The sequence below is a fragment of the Mytilus californianus genome, unplaced genomic scaffold (assembly GCF_021869535.1).
Source record: "Mytilus californianus isolate M0D057914Y unplaced genomic scaffold, xbMytCali1.0.p SCAF_12, whole genome shotgun sequence".
Taxonomy (NCBI): domain Eukaryota; kingdom Metazoa; phylum Mollusca; class Bivalvia; order Mytilida; family Mytilidae; genus Mytilus; species Mytilus californianus.
This window is the reverse complement of record NW_026262604.1, coordinates 54,365,967-54,389,089: the sequence shown is the minus strand read 5'-3', so window position 1 is coordinate 54,389,089 and position 23,123 is coordinate 54,365,967. Positions and strand designations below refer to the sequence as shown.

At 31.6% G+C, this 23,123-nt stretch overlaps 1 long non-coding RNA gene across 1 annotated transcript; it reads left to right on the top strand.

Annotated features, from left to right (window-relative positions):
• Positions 1 to 11,606: 11,606 nt before the first annotated feature.
• Positions 11,607 to 19,044, top strand: LOC127722461 (uncharacterized). The gene is made up of 4 exons (XR_007991743.1): positions 11,607 to 11,704; positions 14,863 to 14,907; positions 16,832 to 16,916; positions 17,812 to 19,044. It is a non-coding gene; the product is annotated as an uncharacterized LOC127722461 (long non-coding RNA).
• The last annotated feature ends 4,079 nt before the right edge of the window (positions 19,045 to 23,123 follow it).

Below are 23,123 nucleotides of genomic sequence, written 5' to 3'. Positions count from 1 at the left end.
CCCCCACCTTAGCAGCAGTATACCAACTTCACCTGCATATGGGATATACATTTCCCAACTCATACTGTATTCAAGAGCTTTCAGCTGCTACTCAGACTTTATAAAACGTCACCAGTGTCTGAGGAGAAAATTGATGAACCAGGGTTATGTCAAAGATCGTCTCGTACTTATTCTTAAAAGGTTCATCGGAAGACACCAAGACCTTGTTAATAAATATTCCGTATCAACTTCACAAATAATTCATGATGGATTTGACGTATGGATTCTAGGTACTAACGTTGTTTATCATCCTTATTGCGTGTTAAAGTGTTCTTTTTTTGTCTTTGTATATTATTAAATTTTACTGTTTATTCCATTTTTAGTGATATCCTTTTGACGTGGCACGGTATTTATACTTCCGTCATTGTGTTATAGTGCAATGGTCATGGTTTGTATTCTTGTCTTTCATTTTTGATTATGAGCTTTGTCTGTATGCCGTTTTTTTGGTGGACATAGGTGTGTGTTTATATAGTCATTAAGATTAAAACACAATGTTGACTGCGGTGCCCTAATTTTTGACTTTTTTAACTATTATGTCTGTTTGTTTTGTTTACACATTGTTGTCAATATAATTGAATTTTATGCGACTGTCATACAAGTGAGAGGTGTAGCTAGCTATCAATCCAGGATTAATTCAACATTTTCTACATAAGGAAAGAGCTGTACCAAGTCAGGAATATGACAGTTGTATTCCATTCGTTTTATGTGTTTGAGCTTTTGATTTTGCCATTTGTTAAGGGACTTTCCGTTTTAAATTTTCTTTTCAGTTCGGTTTTTATATATTTTCATTTTTTACTAATGCTAATTTTATTAACATTGGCATACATCAACCTAACGAAACAAACGACTATGTAATTATATTTCAGTATGCATTGAATAGAACGCTTAACTATACTGGTAAGGGTGTATCACTTTATCACACTCTTGAAAGCTATATATAAATGTCTTAACTGATCTTTTATTTCAAGTCAACTGTGATTTATGAACCATACGGAGTCCTTGGCGGCTGACAGAGGGTCCCTGCTTTTATTTTACGTACCCCATTTGCCAGGAAAATTACAAAGGGATGAAGAAAAACTCTCAACATAATATATTCTATAAATAAAACTGGCATCTGTGTTCAATAAGCTTTCTACACACCTTGAAATCTTGCATTTTCTATAAAAAAAATATACTTTTTGAATACCATTATCAAATTATGTATTATTGTTGTTTATTTTGTTTGTTCTTTCTAACAATTTGTACTGTTCAAAGTTAAAATCCTATCTCGTGTAAACAAAAGTCAACCAATTATGAAATCTTTTGTTATTTTAAATATGTTCCTTGTTAAATGCCTGTTAGATATTGACATCGACACGACACTTGCTTCAAAAACTTCAGATGAAGGATTATTTGTGAAATAGTTTCATGTATACTTTTAAAGAAACACAATCTGTGTTATAATCTTAGTCACAATAAAAACAAAACAAATATGTCAACAAAGAAAAACAAAATGGTATATAGACAAAGCACATCAGCAAAAATGAAAGACGAGAATACAAAAAATGATCATATTACAATAACACAATGGCGGGATGTATCAGTACCGAGCCATGACAAAAGGATATTACCGAAAATGGACTAAACAGTAAAGATTAATCATTTACAAAGAAAAATACAAGAACAATATAACACGTAATTAAGATGATAAACAACGCCAGTACCTAGAATCTATACATCAAGACCATCATGTATTAATTGGAATATTTATCAACTAGGTCTTGCATGTATCTTCCGATGAACATTTGTAGAAAAAGGACGAGACGTTCTTTGACATAACCGTGGTTCATCAACTTTCTGCTGAGACACTGATGACGTTTTATAAAGTCTGAATAGCAGTTGCGGGCTCTTGAATACCGAATGAGTTCGGAATTGTATATCCCATATGCAGGTGAAGTTGATATATTGCTACTAAGGTGGGGGAAATTGATCATTTCAAAATTAAAAACCGCTTATTGCAAATTCAAAGTATAAGTCTAAAAATGAGGCAGAGGAACCGTGTCTGTTGTTTCTTTAATTTCTAGTTCTTGAGAATATACTAATGTTACTTAATCAGAAAAGTTTGGATTGTTAATGGAAAGAACATCATCAATATATCTGAATGTGAAATTAAATGATGTGGCTTCTTTGATCTTTTTGTTTTTGACAAGTGTCTGAAGGAACTCCGACTCATATGAAAATAAGAAGAGGTCGGCAAGGAGAGGCGAACAGTTCGTTCTCATGGAAATGCTGACAATTTGTTGAAAGAGTCAACCTCCAAATTCAACAAATATGTTGTCAATAAGAAACTTCAGCATACTGATCACTTGTTCCTCTGTGTAGCATGTTTTACCTTTTTGTTCACTTTTAACAAAATATGCTGTATTGTACATGTTGTATCCTGAAGTAATAAATTTATAGCGTATGCTACCATTTTTATATTGAAAAGCATTGTTGATTATTTCTTTTAGAGGATTTTTCAATTTCTCATGGGGAATGGTGGTATACAGGGTTGAAAAATCAAAAGTTTTGATAGAATTAATTTCAGAGAAAGATCGAGATTTAAAATTATCCAGAAGTTCTTTTGAGTTTTTTAGAATCCACATATGGTTAATACCACTATGCGAGTAAACAAATTCACAGTATTTCTGAAAACCCTCTTTCATTGCGGACAGAATTTTTGTCAATCTAATGGACAATTCCTTTCTAGAACATGCAGATGAGTCGGCCATGTACCGTTGTTTGTACGAAATTTTGTGAAGCTTAGTATCCAATACAAACAAGGTAAGTACTCAGATTTGCTGTTAAATGTAATGTTCATTGAAGCCATGAAGGACTTATGATTCGCCAAAATCTCATCCTTGTCAAATGATATGTTTTTGTTTGTTGGATTACCTGATTGTTCATTTATTCCTAATTCTTTTACAAGACACTCGTAGTAGTACGATTTACATACAAAGACAATATTATTTGAAGCTTGATATATTTCAGCCAAACGAAGGCCCCTGTTTCCGGAGGGTTTTACTTCCGTCGAAGTAGACAGAGCTGTTTCACAAAATGGCTCTTCTTCTCTTTGCCATTACATGTTTAGCATACTCTGGCAACTAACTGTCATATTCATGGCTTGGTACAGGCATTTTCCGTAGAAAAGTGTGGGTTAAACCTGGTTTTGCAGCTAGCTCCAACTTGTAACCCTGCATGGTTGATCATAACATCACCTACACATTTCAATCCTTATATTTCTGCAATGATTACAATGCAGTAGCATGCGTTTTTGTATTGTGTAATTGTGATATTCTCATTACACTCAAAGTACTCAATTTCAGAGGAACGGGTTTATTACTGCAACATAATTTGACAGTGAATTAAAGTACTCGTGTGACCAATTCACGTCTACAGAGGAATCAAACCAGTGTACAAATGAGAATACATTTGATGTGAAATTAGTTTTCATTTTAGGAAACTTATTGTAAAGAGGTTTCAAGACGCAACGTATGGTGTGAACATGACCTTACTTTTGAACTACATGTATGAAGTGTAGGAAACATGTTTAAAATCAACAATGTTGAAAACATTTAATGTATCTATTCAAACTGAATGCCAATTTACATGTTTTATTTACGAACTAATGATTTTCGACTCTGAAATGGTAAAACCCAAGTTGAAATAAATTACAAATACATCTTACAATGCTGTTTGTATAGCGATAATTTGCTCTATTACATTTCATCATTAAATGAAAATCTTCCTTTAACTACTACCAACAGGTACTTATTTAACTATTTTTTCGTGAAAAAGAAAGATTCTGTAACATTAATACACATGTTATAAACTTGACTGGCATGACACGTTATTGTTTGCCTAACTTCCTGGTATTTTCAGTTTTAATTAATTTATTGTATGTGACGGAAGTGTACATTTTCCGGTCTCTTATTCAGTTTTTAAATTAAAAAAATTGTAAATGTGTAAGTTGAATTTAGATTTTTTTTTTCTCTTTTGTACACAATGTATACAATAACTTTTATTTGTCTGACGAGTTTTCGGGTAATGAGTGCTGCTGACAAACATTCCGAAAGTGGTATGTATATTTTGTTTGAGTATCATCTCTACATAAGTTAGTTTTACGTTTTTTTACAAAATTTTCTCCTCGTGATCGGCTTTAAATTTTCCATGATGCGTTAACGTGTTTAATTTCAATGTATGCAATGTTTCATGTTATTTTTTCCAACATTTATTCTTATAAATTATTGATATATATATTCTATTTTTTTATATTTTTTTGCATATATTTTCATTCTATTCCAACTATATTTTATGCAAATATTTTATACTATTTTGGTCCCATTTATAATATCATCTCCTTAAGAAATTTGATTTTTCTCTAAAATGAACATCTTCTTACATGTATCTTCTTCTACATGTGTGTGTTGAAAACAAAGACAATTTGATACTAAAGTAGTATACATATCTTCTTTTTCAATATCATACACTATAATTGTATACACATGCATGTTTAAAGTGCACTATTCTTATTTTTAGGGGAAAAATGTCTTTTAATTAGGCAAAACAACATTGGCGAAACTAAATGTAAAAATACTACCAGTATACATATTGAAACAAATCGGATTGACAAGCAGCGTATTTGTGAATACAGTGTATCTTCAGCACGTCTTCACTTTAATGAATATTTGCCATTTGCTTGCCATCGACGTTTCCTGTGCTGGGTGCCGCATCAATCAAGCTATCAATACCGACAAAACAGACAAATAACATGCAAAAGTAAGACATATTACATTTTAATCTTTCGTGTTTGTTGAAAAAACTGAGTATCTACGTTACTACTGTTGTGTTGTCGTGTCTGAAAAGATTGAAATACTACCAAGACAATGAAATAATGTCATCAATTTAAGAAGTAAATATCTTACAACAAAATTAAAGCACAACATTTTAAACATGTGTTGAAGTAGAAATCCGTGATTTAGCAAGGATGATAATAGTTTAGAATTTTTGCATTAATTTAAATCCGTTATAAGTGAACTGATTAAAATATAAGTCTGATTTTTTATTTATTAGCTGAATTTTGGCGTTGAACTTGCGATCAGTAATTTCAAACAGGTACGCTGTGCCTTTTTGTAAATTGTGTTAGTTGTGAGCATAAGTCCTTTGAAACATTTTGTACAATGTATACTTTAGTTATACTATGAAATAACTGTTTCAATTTTGTAAAAGTAATAAAAGATATTGATCACTCCATATGTTTGTTTTTGTAATTTGCGCGGATCATGATCTAATGGACAAACAAACACTTTCGGTTATTATAACGTTCGGTAACTCGTTTACGATTATGTTCAGTCATGAAGTAAATTAGACAGGAATGTTGTGAACGTTAAATAACGCGGCAATAACTTTGTGTGAACGTAACGTCGTTCCCGGCAATTTTGACTGTTGCCGATTTTGTGTTACGAAATTCCGCCAACATATGGCATTCGAATAACATCTTTGTTTTCTAGCTTGTTATTAATCCTACATTTCTTTAGTTACTTCTATTTACACGCTTGATATTGCTAAATCGGTGTCAAGACGGATGAAACCGTGCTTGCTTTATATATCATCCAATATTTATGTACGTATTGACAGTGATTTACTTGATTAACCTTGAACGTTAGCGACCTATTTTCTTGCACGCAACGTTATTGTGTGGTTTGGCTTATAAAAAGGGGATTTCTCATTGTAAACATGATTTTGATTTGAATTGAACTCAGCTTTACGGATTACTATAGGTAAATACTTGAAAAACAAAATTTACAGAAAACCGTTAAAAACATATTCATTGTACTTCTATTATTGTACTGATTTAATAATAGTATAATTTCGAATTCCTAAAGATAGTTTAGTTGTTACTTTGTAAGAAAATACTAGCAAAGCCAAAGGTATTATTCATTGATTCAATTTAAAAAACTATTGTTGTCCAAATAAAGGCAACAATTATAACAAGGAATAACAACGATGGTATGTATTAATAATCTGTAAACTCTGTACTAAAGTCATAGTACTTATCCAAATATTGTCTTAAACTACAAAACCACTTGGTTACTTTCTGTGATACCGCGTCGAAAAAGGCATCTAGAATTTCACATTAGTTGTGTGATATCAATGAGTCTGGTAAATACAGTGCATATGTGGGAAACCCCTTGTTTATTAATAACAAGGTGGCAGAAGTATCTTTAACACATTATACTTTTGCAAGAAACCGAATGGTGTAAACAAAACTTGAAAGCCTGACAAGAATTGCATAAACAACAACAGTTTGACATGCTAAGATGTGTAGTCTTTTGCATATGTTTTGTTTTTACTGTTTAGTTTTAACTGAAACATATGTATATGAAGTTAGAGTTACGTTAATCACAATTTTCTCTTCATGAGTTATTTTTTATATATAAAAAAATGCAATCAAAGATGTTCCAAAAAACATGATATTTTAATATACAAAAACAAACACTCTAGTAACATGTTTAAATCTGAATCTGAATCTGTTGAAGGTATGAAAACGACATTTTTTATTCATTTGGTATTCAGAATCGGCAAACATTCAGATAAAAAGGCCCAGGGCGTTGAATAGACTTTCCTGATTATTCAATATTCATAAAATTATGAATGTAGTTAGCTAACATATAGATATAAAAGACACGAAGAGGAAGTTGAGGAAACTTCTTTTCTTCGATAGACGGAGTATCTCTTTTGTAAAAGACTACCGGGGACAGTTACATGTATATATTGCTGCTTTTGAATTGACACTGAAAGACCAGTATGGTGTCATAGTCATTTAAGCGATCTCATTAAGTCCTTTGCAATATATTTTGATTTTTATGCTAGAACTTTTACCGCTTTGATGTGTTTTGTGTACTACTTGTCTTTTCGTCGTTTTTCTTATTTTGTCAAGGCATTGTCAGTTTGTGTTCAACTTATGAGTTTAAATTCACCTTTTGTATCTTTCGCCTCTCTTGTACATATTGTAGAATGATGGAAAATTTAAAGTTCCTCCAAAAAGATCACTTTAAGAGATGTGTTTACTAAGGAAGTTCCTAACTTGAGTAACTTCATGCATACGGGCCCTGATCGTTTATAATTGATATTTGCAGAATGTCTACCGATACCTAATGGAACTACTTTCTCAACGAATTGCCGATCTTCAATTACAACTACGATTGACAACATAATGTATGACAAACAAAAATGTCAAGCAAAATTATCTTCCCCAAGATCAGACATTTGTGAAAAATCATTCTCATATTTGATCGCAAAGAAGAGAAAAGCCAAAATTTATCATCATTGTAAAGGTTAGTAATACCTGCTAGATAATCAGTATAATACAATGCGAAAAGATTTTGCCTCCACCATTTTTACATGGCCTCTTGTAGTTAGAATAATAAAGTATAATAAATCCACCAAAGAGCATTCACTTTTAAACAGACAGGATGTGTGCTTTTAAATTGTGTTTTTAAATATTTTCTGAAAGCCATAAAATTTTCAACGATATCTGACAAATCTGCTCATAAAGCTTAAATTCGAGGTAAATGTTGAAAATCAGGTAACTTTTGGTTTGAACAAGATTAATTCGTGCCCTTTTGGTGCGTAGAAATACAATGTCAAATGAGCTTTTGTGTGCTCATCAACTGTTAACACAAATAGTCAATGATAATTGGATCGCGATTGAAGCAAAATCAAAAGTTATTGATCAAATTTTACAAGGAGTACCTCGACACCTCTTTCCCTATTATCCTTATATTTCATTTTAAAGAATTATAAAAAAAAAACAAAAACAAAAAAACAAGAGTAATAACGTTTGATACAAGGGTCTTTGCTACAAGAACAACTTTGCATAACTATCACTTTTTCAACCACAGTTTGTTCCGGTACTACTATTTTGCATCTCAATAATTTTATTTGAACCAGTTTCAACAAATGTTATTGAAAAGTTTAAATATTTCCTAAACTAAAAATATGCGTTCAAATATTCATACTAGTTATGAAAGGTACCAGGCTTATGATTTAATTCAGACGCGCGTTTCGTCTTCATAAGACTCATCAGTGACGCTCAGATCAAAATATTTAGAAAGCCAAACAAGTACAAATTTGAAGAGCATTGAGGACCCAAATTTCCAAAAAGTTGTGCCAAATACGGCTAAGGTAATCTTACACACGTTCATAATTTGTAGTCATACATTGTGAATTCATTTTAATATGATATGATCAAGTTTGTGTACCTTTATTTTTTTTCGCCGCCAGCATTACAAGTCTTTGGATCGGATGTCGAACCCTTACTTAAGGTCATATAGCTTCTATCTGTTCCATATATTTATTTATCCCTGGCTTTCAAATATTTAGGTAGAATTTTTCTGATGAAGGTAAATCCAGAAAAATTTTTCGACGCACGAAATGCATAAAGTGTTATTTCCCCTTACTCTCTCTCTTTCTCTTTCGTGATGCATTCTGCAAACAGACATATATGTTGAAGGAAAAAAAAATACATTGGTCAAAGTAGTCCTATTTGTTTGTCATCAATTAATGAAAACACTTCATTTTAGATCATACAGTCTGCAAGAGCTGAATTCCAATTTTTTTAATCGTGTACATGCTCATATATAAAACTTATTTTAGGAGTACTACACATTGAAATTAAAATAAAAATCTTGTTATTAAACGAAAACATCTACTTTGCTATATAAACATTTTGACACTGAGTGCAGGGAAGGTCACTTCAAATACCTACCCCCAAAAAAGAAAAATAAAACTGTCTAAGAGTTCATAATATTACCCAAAACATTAGAAAGAGATTGAACAATGTAAATGTTAAATTATCTTGTGTAACATATTATAAAAAGAGGATTATAACTCCGTTATGTGTGCCCGACCCATTTAGTTTCTTTTCCCCCAAGTATTTGCACATTAAGCACGAACAAATAACTGGATATTTAGTTGTACAATTATTTTGACGAAAAGGTAAATTGAACGAACTTTCATTTCAAAAAGGTTTCTTAATTTCGTCTACCTCAATTTGAATAGTAATCGTTGATTATTTTTTGATGTGATAGTTCCGTTTCATAGATAAGCAGGTCATTTATGTTATCCTCAGTATTTATTTTACCAATTAAATGAAGTACAAAAAACTTCCCAATTATACCAGTTTTGTAATTGTGTACGCCAGACGGGTGTTTCGTCTACAAAAGATTCATCAGTGACACTCGAATCAGAAAAGTGAAAAGGCCAAATAAAGGAACGAAGTTGTAGGGCGTTTAGGGCCAAAAATTCCGAAAGGATTTACCCAAAACAGGTTAAAAGCTATTCCTGAGGTATAAAATCTTTACTATTTCGAACAACACAATCAGTTAATTTATACATTTGACAAGACCAATGATCATTAGTGTCAATATGGAAGTTGCTTCTACTGTATCAGCGGTAATATATTGCTAAAAATAGATTTTTGGCATTTTAACAGATAAAGTTTCTCATTATCGTATTTCAGCTTAATTATAAGTTTGTGCCTGGTTTTGTTTCTTATAAAATAACAATGTTTCAAGTAAGAAAAGTATACCGAAGAGTATTTTATAACAAGACACAATTACAGTATTTCTCCCATTTATTTGTATTGTAGTCCTGTCATGTAATGTTGTCATTTTAATGTTATATCTAACATTGCCATAAAAGCGGGAGGATTGGCTAGCCACAAAACCTGGTTCAACCCACCATTTTTTTCTTAAAATGTCCTGTACCAAGTCAGGAAAGTGGCCATTGCTATATTATAGCTCGTTTCTGTGTGTGTTACATTTTAATGTTGTGTTTCTGTGTCGTAGTTCTCCTCTTATATTTGATGTGTTTCCTTCAGCTTTACTTTGTAACCCGGATTTGTTTTTTTCTCAATCGATTTATTATGAATTTCGAACAGCGGTGTACTACTGTTGCCTTTATTTTTGTATACATTAGTCACACGCGTCCTTGTATTGAGCTATGTAATGAAATTTCCCTCAAAAAGAACAGTTTAACAATATTAAATATTTTGGCTTTGATGTGCTGCTGACGAATGCACATTAAGAGTAGTTAAAAGAATGTATAAAAGTTTGTCATGATTATTTTAGGTGGCAGTAAAATTCTTAGTGATGACATAAGAACTGAAACTCGTGGTAGGTTAATTTATCGATACAAATCTTAAGAGATTCATAACAATGAAAGGAAATAGATAAATGAAATAAGGAAAATCAAATATATAAACATAAACGAGTATCTTAAGTGCTGTAAGTAAAAAGATCCAGCAGCTTATTCTTCTTTTTGTTTTTCTGTTCTGAAGGATAAGCATATTTCATATAAAATACAATAGGTTCTGACCTAGAATGTAAGTAACCAAATCATAGCAAAATATTTTTAACCCCAGGTCAATATGAGAATTGTGACTAGAAATAAATAACCAAACGTCACAATCGACCGACTGTAGCTCATTGAGTGAACGAAAGAAACTTTCAATTATTTATCATTGATTTAAAAATGCGATATTCCAAAAACAATCCCTATTTTTTAGTGTTTTTCAAATTTTACTGAAATATCAAATACATATCTTTTATACAAAGTGACATTGGTATATGATGTTCTTGATTGCCTTTTTTTGTCATTGTTGTATAGTCACTTCACTGGTTTTAATAAGCCTGCACCACACAGAAGTAAGTTTGACTGTGTTTCTTTTTTATAGGAATTGGGTTTGACCGTCATTTTACAACAGGGTAAAACACAGAAAAAGACAAATAAATATCAGCCAAAGAGTTGTTTGAATCAAACATACAATTAATGTCACAACTCTTAAAATCTATATTTTTCATTAAGTATTAAAAGATATGTTGGATATATGCAAAGAGACAGTACCCGGAACATTTGTAGCGGTCAATATATGGTTTTAAAAATAGGCAGGTATCTAAACAATATGTAAAGCTCTAAACCACCATAGAGTATACAACAATGTAATTAGATTTAACAGCGATAAAAAAATATACTGTCAATATCCAATTCTCTAAATTACAAACAATTTAGATATAAAAAAGACAACTTTTGAAGTTCCTCATAAGCATGTGACTGAAAGAAACAGTTTGTTGTCATTGTGAATAAGAAATAAAAACAAACATATATTCATATTATATAGTGTAAGTAAAGGAAATTACAACGTTGGACTGTTTATTAAACGATTGTAATTGTGCATCAATGTTAAGAACAAAGGATTTAAATATAACCTGAAATTGCATACCACATTTGAAGGAATTAGTAAACAACATAATAAAGATTTAAACAATGATTCGATCGATACACACATTAAAGTACATATTTGATCTTAAAAAAATAAATAAAAAAAACTATTTCAGATCGGTTTGATATTCATTTGTAGGCTGTATATCAACCGATGCTGGTACCACAGCTATTATCACCTGTCCAGTTACAACTGTACTTACGATTGGCGATTTACGATATGGTGAAAGTAGTTGTCCAGCTTACAAACCTATGGCAAAAAGTATGAAATATAGGAAAACAGTTTGCAAAGATTCTTATACATGCTCCGTACCAACCTCCAAAGCCAATAACCAAAAAGCAAGTGTTTATTTTCAATGCAAAGGTAAGTTTATACTTGAAACAATAAAACAGCAGAATATACTACTCTGTAATCAGATTTTGATTCAAATTTCACTGCCCTTTTTCAAATGTCTTTTAATGATAAATTATGTATTGTTAGGCAGCGAAATGCATCTGAAACTCTAACACTTGAAAATAGTATTGTTTATATATGTTTCGTAGTCTACAGCACACTAACCTGTCCTAATATCCTTTTTAATTTTATATTTAACATTTTTTGTAGTCTATGAAATGTTGTATTCACAGTGTCAAATTTACGTAAACATATGTTATCTTTTCGATATCAGCAACGTATTTTCAAGAAGTTATTTTTTTTGGAAGATGAAAAATACAAAAGTATTGATATGAATAAAAGATCTTTTTGATAGGGCTGTTGTTCTATTTTTTTTTCCAAAATACTATGTTGCCATTAATTAGTGTGGTCCAAGATATTATACGATAATTATTTCATGATACTGACTTCATAGTGATTTCACAAATTACATTACTGCATTTAAGATACTACAATTTATATTGCCGTTCTGTTTTCAGTACAAATATTTCCGAGGATTGTAGAAATCATTTTAAGAAGGATTTTTTTTGAGTTAATTGTATATACAATGACTACTATAACTCATCCTTTCCATTTGTTGAAATACTTCCTACGGGATAGATATATGAGGGTATATATTCAATCGTTCTTTTTGTATGAAATATCACTTTACTTACCATATACATTTCATAGTAGTATTTTAACAACACAAAATTACTAGTGCTGGTAAATACTAGCGGACAAGACCTCTAAAAAATAGAATAAGAGAAGTACCAGGACCATCCTTCTGCGTCATTCATTGAAATCATTTGAATATCGTTTCAAACAAACAATATCAAATGTTTATTATTGCAATGAATCATTTTTTAAAATCCCCGTTTAAGGTAAAGAAGCATGGCTTGTTCTTTTTTTTTCATTTTACAATTATTGTTTTATATCGGTCGAGATCAAATTGTTTTCATTATATTCTTTTCTGATTTCTAGTTCATCCAGATTTGTTTTCTGCTCAATTTATGTTTTCTCTATGAGATATATCACAACCCACAATAACACTGCCTCTAATCTTTTTAATTGGTGGCTTATGATTATCACCTAATGATTTAATACAATGTTTTACTGTGAAAAACAAGCCCTTATAGGGTTCTGTAGGGTTACAAATTAACATGTCACAAACAGATGTGATTTTGTGTAGCGTAAAATATCATTGATCAGATATGCCACCGGAGAATTTAGGTAAAAACGGACATATCTGCGCAACTTTACCAGAAACAAGTTTCATTGTTTTACTGAAGCTTACAAATGTATACCACGACTGAATTTTGTTCCATATTTATATATCAGAGGATTACATTTGTGACATCACAATCGACGCAACGCGGACCGAAATGTGGCTACGACAAGTCTATTATATTAACAAAATAATAAAACACTAAACCAGATTCTCAGTAGATAAGTTTAGTAATTGAAGGTTATAAAATTTAAACGAACTACCCGACTTTTCCTTGAATGTAAGAAGTTAATGCTAACTGCAATATATTCGCTTATAGATACATTTGTATGGGAAACATACTTGTTTATGATAAAAGAGGGCCAACCATGTAAATGTATTATGAGTAACTGAATATAAAAAGAAAATAAGAATTTGTTGTTTTTATCTAATCGCAGACCTCTCTTTCTTCTTCGAGTATATTCACATTAAGCAAAAATACATAAAAGGAAACTGGATTTCGAAATTATTATGACATATTAATTTAAAAATAGAAAGTGATCGAATTTCGATTTTTTTCTTAACAGACAGTAGTTATAAATTTTCGGCCATTTTAGCAAATTAAATATTATATGATCATATAAGTTCACACTTATTTATTACATAAAATCTTTTTAAATAATTGAATTTAAAGAAAATATGGTTCCATCTCCCTAAGGCATAGTTGACCTTAGATGAACTTGGCTATTCATATTAGGTGCAACGAATTCATACACCGCTAGTATGGTTTTCTAATGTTTAGGTTTGAATGTGCTTGATGAAGTTAATAGAAAACGCTCAAGACGCACTAAATGTAAAATGTTTCTTTCGTTTGTGGTTTCATTTAATATTTATTTGTATTGTATTTTTTTTTTGCATTGATCAGTTTTTGTTTTTTTGTTTTGTGTTTTGTGTTTATTTGTGTTTGTTTGTTTGTTTTATTTGCCAAGTTGAAGAAATTAATTATAGTAATAAACAATATAATTAAAGAGATACGTTAGGCATGGATAATCTGCTAGATGAAAATTGCAAAATTACTTTAAACATACCACATGTCCTTATGTTTGTCCACGGATAGCAACCTCTCTAAGTGGTATGATTGCAACTGCTCACTCGACACCAAACCAACCAAGAGGAATATAAACGACTACCGATACATGTAACTGTATGTCCTTTACTAATGAGCAAAATTCATTTTGTATATTTAATTGAAACAACTGTGGTTGTTACGTTAGAAAAATTGTAAAATGCCCCGTCATGCAAATTGTGAAATATTAAAAAAGAAAGAAAACTTCCTTGTTTATGATGTAACAAAATATTAAAATGGCGGACGCAACATTAGCAAGCATTGGATTGCATGCTCGTAATATTGGACAGGCACCTATATAATGTGGCTGGTCTAAATATTTTGGATACTGCTCATCCTTCCCTTGAAGCTTTGACAGTGGTTTAACAGTACATTAATCGAACCATTTGCAAAAATTAGTTGGCCTAATAAATCAGATTGGTACTATGCATCAATACAACTAACACAAATCGACAGACTCTAAGATCTAAGAGTACATCAGGCCATTCAAACAATAATGTTAACTTAAAATACACCATGCGTTAACGGTGCTAGATTAGTTCATGCTTTTGTTACAGCTCGTGATTCCTGATCCTCAATAACCTTTGTAAGTTTGTAGTACAGAAAACTTTGTACGGAATATTATTAAAGGCCAACGGTATACTATGCTTCAAAAATATATACGGTAAAAGACCTTAAATTGGGCTCTAGATATTTGATTTTTTATTTTTTTAATTCGGGGGCTAGTAAACTATCTTGCATGCAGTCGAATATAACTGTTCTAAAAAAATATTTCAGGTGGCAATGCAATACCAAGTGACGATATAACTAGGAAATATCATGGTAGGTTAATTTATCAATAAATGTTTGTCGATATCATTGCTGGTTAACTGTTTGCCCCAGAAGGCATCATCTATCCCGTAGTCGCTGCTTCGGTACTGCAGTAAAAGCATATTAAAAAAAAACTTTTGCTCAGGAATATCATGTTCAAACTCCATCACGCAAAAGTGACCTTAGGTGAATAAGGCTATTCTTTTTTATGTGATATCTTTGCTACCTATCGGCAATCATCCACCTAAGACAAGCTTACTAGGATGTAAACAACTGCAGATTACCGCATTATCGATCATTTAAATAAACTTATTCTATAAGGTTGTCTTTTTTACACTGTAATAAGATCTTCTTATCAATAAAATGAAACCTAAGTAAATAGTGTTGCTTTACATCTTTGTATATTTACGTTCCTACATTATGTCGATAGTTTTTTTTTGGCATTGTACAAGATCAACATTTTCTCTGCTTGTTTGTGACGTCTTGAACATTTATCCATTAGATGTGTATTGTTTGATATTTTAAGTCTCTCAACTACATGATTTTGTTTAATTGGCTTTGAACTAGCTTTCATTAACTGCAAGTACTCTTCGGTCGGTATTTTGTGTCTTAAATCTTCTTGTTAGTTGTTTGTTGTGTGCTTCATGTTGGCCTGATGACTCAAACATTGTTTTTTCAACTTTTCAATAGTTTGTTCTTATATTGGGATGTTACTCCAGATTACGGTAAGGTTGGGTACTTACAAACAAGCTTTAACCCGCGACACTCTGTTTTTTTTTGCCTGTCCCAAGTCTGGAGCCTGTTATTTAGTGGTTGTCGTTTGTTGCTGTGAATCATATTTGTTTTTTGTTTATTGTTTTTTAAAATAAATCAGGGTGTCAGTTTCTTCGTTTGAATTTTTAAAAATTTTTCATGGTGGGACCTTTAATAGTTTGCTGTGGGGTACCAATTTAGCTCTTTGATGAAGGCTGTACGTTGACCTAACGTCGTTAACTTGTACCTCATTTGTTTCTGTTGGAAAGAGACAAATACTTTTTTAACATTTTATAATTCTATATATTTTATAATTGGGATAATTTGCTGGTAATTGTTGATCCTTAATGGTCTCTGTAAGTTTATATATCAAATCGTTGTTGGATTTTGGCCAATATTAGCTTGGTTTTTTTAATTATTGCAATTGTAAAACTATACCGGATGATGACATTATTTCCGATAGCATGACATTTTAAATTTATTCTATTCATAAAAACTGTCCATTGTTGAACACTTGATATTTTATTGTGTCATATAAGTTACTTTCTGTCTCTTTGACGTTTTTCTACATCTCATTTTGTTCATTTAAAATTGAAACCTTGCATGACTGACATCGACAGTATCATTCATGTTTTACATATGACCCAAGTTATTCTCGCTTTACAATGCTGAATGTACGCTTCATATGATCGTTTTTAATAGATTTAGATACACAAAAAAACTTCTAAAACATTGACATCAAAATAAGTGTTTGTGTAAAAAGATTAGGCGTAGCTTTATTCTTCTCATGTTAAACTAATAAAAGGTCTGGTTTATTTAGGTAATCAACTTTCAGGTAGGACACAAATCGTAACACGATGAATTAAAAACTTAACCTTTCCACAAATAATAGCATTTCATCATTTAAAGTTATCTAAACAGCCTACCGTGCCAAAAATAATCCCTAAGTATACCGCGAAACGAAGACTTTATATGAAATATTAAAACCACATTTCTCAACTATTGAAAAGAAATGATGTTTTGGATTTCATCTAAAAATGTCTTCTTAACAGATTTTACTTCAATTTATTCGTAATGAATACTGCGATTTTATGAGAATTTCTTGACATCACGATTACTCCAAATGAATTATATATTGCTCTATTATCTTTTGAAATGAATGTATTTTGACTTTTTTTTACAGACGGTTTTAAATTTGCTGTAATTGCTGGAGGAGTAGTAGGAGTGGTTCTCATCATATTTTTTATTGTTGGAGTTGTTCTATTAAGGTACATGACTAGAACGCCTATGTTGTGTTGTATATATATTGACATATTCTAAAAAAAAAGTAAAAAGAAAAAACTGCATAAATGAGAATGAGAAGAGATAGCACCATTTTGACAATACAACCTGGTAGGATTTGTTATTTAAGGCAATGGAGCAGGTAATTTTTCCCTTGCCCTCGCATGATTACAAGACGTTTTTATAGGATTATATAGTTTGTTAAATGAATGATTTAATTGTATTGACGGAAAACGGACAAAAAAACCCAACAACAATGGATTTGTTCATATTTTACAATGCTGGTAGCTATAGCAAAGAGAGCACACTTTGAAATTTCTCGCCATGTTTACTGGTTATGATATAATATTTTTGTCGAAAGTATGGCTACATCAATCACATATACGTATTGTTATCAATGTTCCAATGAAACTAGATCAAGGTCAAGTAAATCACGTCAGAGGTACACGTACGAAAGAAGATGGCATTATGTTTTACGGTTTGGGCGCCTGCTCGTTTGTCTGTCCGTTCTGTATCGGGTTGATATTAGTTTATGGTCATGGTAGCTAACCATGAAGATGTTGTCACATCAGGTAAAAATTAAAATCACGTTTTCATTATAATGTTAACTTAGCAAATTATATGCCAAATATGGGTTTCGACCCTGGTTTGATGGTTAACTAACTTTTGAATATAGTGCGAGTGGGAACACTAGTTAAATTGTAATGGAAAGTATTTAAGCTGTAAAATGGAATTAGAATTACAAAACAATATACAACTTTTCTTAAACCTGTCTGAAATGTAGAGTGAGGGATACAAATAAAGCATTTAACTCAAAACCATGTTTGTCTTAAAGAAGAAAAACATATAACTGATTTAAAACACCTATCTTCACCTTTTCAGAAGACGTTATCAATCACGTACTACACAGACGCCGAGTAAGAAAAACATAATGACAAAATCAAAGCCGCCATATGATCCTACTGAAGGGCAATCAGAACTAGAACATAGTCCTCAAGCTCTTTTGATGAATTCTTCTAACAACATACATCTGCCAACATTACATGCAGTTAATGTGGCCAATACGACAAATGAAGAGTCAAACTCGTACTCACATATTCGGAACACTGGGGATGATTCTGACGTCATGTATGATCATACAGTACACCATAATGTCCATAACACATGTGATGGTGATTACGGCATCACATTTAGGAGAATTACAGAGGATGACTACGATGTGTCTGGGAACTATCGTCAGTCACTGACAAACAGAGAAGACCTTGTTTACAACTAAATGTTAAGAGGTCCAACGATTTTTTTAATGATCTTTGACTGAAATGACTTATTTAGATCAAGTACACAGTATTTGACCGGCTTATACTGGTTTGTTTATTGTGTATGTAAATTTTTAGAGTATACTGAAAGCAAAATCTTAAACATAATTTTAAAATTGGCGAAATTTTGCAATTCAGGAGTATGAAACCAAAGTAGTATTTCCATATATTATTTCTATGTTCATTATTTTTTTTTTAACTGCACGAAGAAACCGCGCCTCTATAATTTAGATGTTTATTGAAAGAATGGCCGGATGGATCTATCAAATGATAAGAATGGTATGCGTTGCTCTTCTGCATAGCTTCAAACATCTAGAGATGCTAGGTTTGGCGCCGGCATACTGTGACAAGATGTCGTGAAATGTCGTTCTTTGAATTGTTTAATTGAATTAACGTGTTACTTTTGTGCAAAGAAGGTTTGGTTTTTATATGTTTATAACATGTAATTGTCCTGAACATATTCAACCTTCTCAGCATCTTATTCTCAAGTCTAAAGTTTATATATCTGATAATAAAAGTTAAGAAGTGTCTCGTACAAAAACAAAGTAAGACGGTATTTCTAATCTTAACTTCTATGTTATATCGTACATAACTAAAGCTTTGATATTCAAACTCGGGTCAGAAAGGGCATCCATGGCAATAAATGTATTAATTTCTTTATTCAAAATTGTTATTTCTGACGATGGTCTGGCTTTTTTGAATACAGAGTGGCTAACTATAAATACTGTCGATTTCAATAGGACGTGTGAGCAAACTGCAAGAAATCTGTTAACAGTTTTGTTCCTATATTGTTTTAAGCAGCACTGCTATAGCCGGCTTCCTGTAGTAGCGAGGACGTTTTGGTCCTGCTTTCCAAAATATTTGCCGAATTTTATATCTTTTTTCAATTTAGTCGTCAGCCTATAAGGATCTGGATTATGCAGGTTTTTGTTGTGCGTTTTAATTTACGACATGTCGTTTGGATATATGAAAGGGAGAGGTGTGTGCTTGTCTAACCAGTTTAACCATATTTCGTAACTGCAACAATTAGGTTGTCTGACAGTGTGTTGTTCATTGTTGTTTGTCTATGTATGTATATATATTTGCTCTAAAGAGTCGATTGACAGTGTTGCTGATGTCTACTGTAGTTATCAATACTTTTGTCAATTCCTTTTATCTTTCAATGTATTATGTAATGGTTACATCTGAGTTCTAAGGAGCTAAATTCATTAGAGAACAGAAAACATTTTTTGGGAGATGTACCTTGTGATAGTTTTAACTAACCGTACATTAGCATATTGACGATAATGTAGATTATTTAAATCCAGAAGGATAAAAGGATAAAAGGTTCAATTTCCTGGCTTTGTCAGAGTAAGCCTATTGTCTTTGAACCCTGTGTGTGGTGTAATTTGTCAAAATGTCGGAAAATCTGACATTTCCCTCTGAAAAATAAAAAAAATAAATAATGCGTAATGTACAAAAGAATCATATCAGTCAGCTCACGCTTTAATATTTGTTTTTCAAAATCTAAACACAGAAAGTAAAAACCTGTAAATATTTCTTCTATGCAAATAGCTTTTCAGTTGATTGGTACAAAAAATTATCATCTAAATATAATTCAAAGATGTTGTACTTGTTGTGTCAACTGCAGCAAAGTCTGTTTTTATTATTGATACTAAACATGATTTATTGATGATCAGGCATAATTATTAAAGATCAAAGTTTATTTGGATCAAAGGATATTTGATCACCTGGCAGGTAACCCTGGAGAGAGATATTTATTCGAAATGTTTACAAACTTCATAAATGTACATCTGGCATTTAAACATGTTATATAAGATGCACATTATTTAACAAGTCGGCTTTTGGTATGTATGTTGATTCAATAGTTTTTGAATAGTAATATTCTATACTTCTGACGTGTAAAAACTTTGACGTTTTGGTGGCATCACAAATCTACTTCAACTTCAAGACCACATGTATGTAAATTATGATGTGTGTATATAATTAATTGTAAATTTTTTGAATAAACTATTTCAACTTTTTAAATTCAATTCTGTTTTTTAAGAAGGTAATGTAGAAACGTCACATATACATAAGAATATGGTATGGCTGCAAATAGATCAACTATTCACCAGGGCCCAAACGGCAGGGATGAGAGATGTAAATGTCAAATTAATATGAAAGAAGGAAATGAGGTCGGATTGCCATGAGGCAATTATCAAACAAACTAATAAACCAGAAGCAATTACAATTACCGTACAGCCTTCAACAAAGATCAGAATTTAAACTGTATAGTCAGTTATAATAGACTTCGACATAAAAAATGCGAGACAATTTAAACAAAAAATCTTACAGCCAAACATCACATATAATATCGAGTGTGCATAAACTTCACCTCAATGGCAGGATTCCACTTCCAACTAATGTTCGAGTTTGGTTTAATCCCCCATTTTCTACATAAGGAAATGCAAGTACCAAGTCAGGAATATGACAGTGTTTTCCAGTCCTTTGATGTGTTTGAGTTTTTGAATTTGCCATTTGATAAGGGACTTTCCGATTTGAATTTTTCTTGAAACTCAGTATTTTTGTTATTTTACTTTTTTGGTCAATAAAAGAAACATACCTTAGCTGTTATCCAATACAATATATAGGCCCTTAAATGATGCGTTTACATATGATACTAACAAGCATAAATATTTTGTTTATTAAACAGTTCTATACAATAGCAATTGCAAAGCAAACACATACGATGCATGAAGACCTGAGAAATGCACATATAATAGAAAGACATTACACAAGAATTGTAAGATCCGAATGCTTGAAATGTTTGAATATTCTTAGATAAAGCAACTTTTATACTGACAACGCCATGGTTAAAATAGAAAAGTACAAACAAACGAACAACAATACACAAAACACAGCATGGAAAACTAAAGACATTCGGCAACTACCGAGAAGATTTATGTCCTGGAATCGGCATATGGAAATTTTGCGGGGTTGAACCAAATTTTGTTAATTATCATAAAATCCAGATGTGAAACGGACAATGGTGACTAGGAAATAATTTGAATCTCGTGCACTCTAAAAGATCCGTTCAAACCATTAGTCACAATTTCAAATCCCCGTTTTTATTTAAATAGTTTTATACATTATTTATTCAAGTGTATTCCTATTCAGTTATGATCAGTAATGGTCCTATATTCTGTCCATACTTATATGTTGGTATTGCATAGGTCATGCGTTTCCCAGCCTTCATATGAAGAATGTTTTATACCATGAGCTGATACAAATCTTGCACGTCTTTTAAATGTATGACGGGATATTATTAGCAACATTCAAACATTCATTTCATAGACCATGTAGACCCAGACAAATAATTTCGAAAAAGATCGAAAAAGACAAAATTATGAATAAAGGATATACGTGATGTACGTGATACTTCTGAATTTCAGAAGTAGTTAGAAAAGTATCAGACAAGTGTCAAAGTACTTTTTTAACGTAGAGAAAGCTTTCAGCAGTTGCACGTGCATTGTGGATAATAATTATGACACGAGAAAAATAAGTTGCTTGTTGAATGAAGTTTTTATTTTGTAGAAGATTTATATTTCAAATCAACCGATTGATATGTCTTTATGTGTATAGAACATGATTAGGTTGGAATAGTTTAAAATGCATTTACAGAAGACAGACGAACAATGACGAGAAAAAATATAGTACTTGTAAGGAAATGTGATCACGTATATTTCCAAATAAATGTATCTATAAGTCCACTGTGATTAATAATGATACAGATATAGTTAACAACAATTTAGTACACGATGATTCTTTCTTATTGAAAACTGACAAACTAAAATGAAATTGTTCCTGACACGAAAAGCTCCTCTTGCCTTGACTACAACAGTCGACACACGATCTAATTGTAAATCATTTCCAGCAATCCAATACTTAGATTTCACAGAAGCCTTAATCCGTTTCCTTCACGCCAGGGAATACTACCAAATGTAATATTTTCATTATCGAGTCATTTTTTTCGTTCGTTTACCCGTCCCATTGCAGGTTACAATTTTGGTTTAAGAAGTTGACATTGAAGTTATTGTTACAACGACCTACAATTTAGTAAAGATGGTCAGCATGATGTTAACGTGATTAAATATATTCAAAAGTGGTATTTTTGTCTTCTTCCTACATTTTAAAAAATGCACGTCTAGAATTGGGGTAAATTATCACTTACATGTGTCATTTGAGTATATTTCCAAATAAATGTATCTATAAGTCCACTGTGATTAATAATGATACAGATATAGTTAACAACAATTTAGTACACGATGATTCTTTCTTATTGAAAACTGACAAACTAAGATGAAATTGTTCCTGACACGAAAAGCTCCTCCTGCCTTGACTACAACAGTCGACACACGATCTAATTGTTCTTGAAAGACGCACACACACAAAAACAATAACAACATTTACTCAAATCAAGAATGGTTGCTGATATCGTCAAATGTGTGAGACAAAATTTGGTCCACTTTGTAACACACTATTGACTGATTTTCAGTATCCAAATATAGAATTCGGCAAATAACATGAATAAGCCCAGAGCTATAAGGCAACTTCCAAATCGACTTCTGATACTGTCATGGTTTCAATATTTCCATGACTATTCAAGATAAACAAGATAATCTACAAACACAATACGGATATATCCTCAATTAGTTCCATCATTCCTTACTTGATAAATAACTGAAACTACATCAGTGACTACCGCGTGAACGATAAAAAAAGTAAGTGTGAATCGTGGATCTAATAAAAAAAGGCATATAATTTTAATTAGTGAATTCATTTTACTTATTACTTCTACGTGGAAATAGAGGGTACATGTAGAGAAACATATCGTAT